This window comes from Elephantulus edwardii, unplaced genomic scaffold, assembly GCF_000299155.1.
Source record: "Elephantulus edwardii isolate Elephantulus edwardi_28Jun2011 unplaced genomic scaffold, EleEdw1.0 scaffold00256, whole genome shotgun sequence".
NCBI lineage: Eukaryota > Metazoa > Chordata > Mammalia > Macroscelidea > Macroscelididae > Elephantulus > Elephantulus edwardii.
This window is the reverse complement of record NW_006400006.1, coordinates 599,992-602,070: the sequence shown is the minus strand read 5'-3', so window position 1 is coordinate 602,070 and position 2,079 is coordinate 599,992.

Sequence of the window (2,079 nt, the reverse complement as noted above, 5' to 3'; positions counted from 1 at the left end):
TAAATATAAAAACAATGATGTGAATTTGAAAAAAAAGATACTTGACTCAAGTATATTAAAGAATGTGTTATGGAAACTTATATTTTAAAAAAATCTTCCTGTAAAAAAAAAAAAAAGAGAGATGATAACATATGCCCTGAATCATGGCATTAACTTGGAAGTTTGTTGTAGTTATGCACGTGTGTACATCAAGTCAGATCCAATTCATAGCTGACCCTGCAGCAGGCTTTCAGAGGCTATAAATTGCACAAGGGAGGTTACCCATATTTCTCTCTGGAGCATCCATTAGATTAGGACCATGTGCCTTTGGTTTGTCAATGTCATTCCTGATTGCTAAAGCATGAAAGCTTCTTGGTGACAAATTTATTAGTGTTGTTGTGTACTGTCTAGTCAGAACCAACTCATAACTGACCCTCCAATGAGTTTTCAGAGGCAATAAATTGTGTGGGATGAGATTAGCTACCTTCCTCCCTAGGACCAAGCTGGTAGATTTGAACCACATACCTTTGGGTTGTTGTTATTATATACTCTAGAATCAGACAGAACTGATGAATAGAAGCCCTCCAGTGAGTTTCCTGAAGCAGTAAATCACATTTGAGTTGACTGCCCATCTTCTCCCACTAAAAAGCTGGTGGATTACAACCTTGTGCTTTTGCTTTGACAGCCCATCTCTTACTACTAGGCCACCAGAGCCACCAGGTATGAAGGTTAGTTTGCCTAGATTGGACAGTTCTAATTAAACATAAAAAAAAAAAATAACCCTGCAGAGTTGTGCCACTAATCTAAAAGTCATGCTTCTCTCTGGCAGTTGGAATCCACCAATATCTCCTCAGGAGAGACATGGGCAATTCATTTCATTCTATACCATGCACTGTCTCAGAAATCTGATAGAAGGTCAACTGTGAGTCAGTTCCAATGAGGTGAATTGAATTGAATATAAACAGAGTAAGATTCAGCTTTTGTAAATGAAAACCCAGTACCCATTAGGGTTTGTTTTTTTGGTTGCATTGTTGTTTCTGTGTTTGTGTTTTTTTTCCTGGCTAAACCAAAGAATACCAGAAGAATAGCTATTTGTTTTTATTTACTATCAAAGGCATTTGACTATGTGGATCAAAACAAATCATGGTTAAAGTTGAGAAGTATGGGAATCCTAGAACATTTAATTATGCTCTTGTGAAAACTTTATCCAAAAGGCTGTTGTGCAAACTGAGCAAGGGAACACTGGGTGGTTCAAAATTGAGAGAAGTGTACATCAGGGTTATATGCTTTATCTATACCTATTTAATCTCTATGCTGATCAACTTATTTGAGAAGCTAGACTCTATTAAGAAGAATGTGGCATCAGGATAGGAGGAAGACTGTACTATGCAAATTATATAATCTTGCTTGCTGAAAGTCTGGAAAACTTAAAGCCCTTGCGGCGGAAGGTTAAACAGTGCACACTTCAATATGGATTGCATCTCAAAAAGTTAAGAAAACAAATCCTTGGCAATTGACCAATAAGCCTTACCATGATGGACAGAGAAAAACTGTGAACATCATCTTACTTGGATCCACAATCAATATACTTGATACTAGCAGTCATGATCTCAGGAGATGTTTTGCACTGGGAAAGTCTGCAGTCATCTACCTCTCAAAATTATCGAGAAACAATAATGTCAGTTTGAGGACTAAGGTATATCTTATTCAGGTCATGATCTTTTCAGTCACTTGCTATATATCTGAGAGCTGGACAATGCTTAAGGATGACAGAAGAAGAAATGATGCCTTGAACTCTGCTGTTGGAGAAGAGTGCTGAAGATCTCGTGCACTGCCAAAAGAACAAACAGATATGTCTTGGACAAGATACAGCCACATTGTAACAGCTAATGCTGGTAACACTATATCATGGCATGGAGGGGGGATAGTGGAAATGTATCCACATTTATGACATTCCTCTTATCAAAACCATTTATGGAAAACAGGAATTCCATTGGAACATGTATCTCTGGATTGGAAATGATGATGTTGTTAATATTTCTAGCCTTAAGCTTAAAAGATTATAATGTTCAAAATTATTTGTTATACATTTGTTTAAAT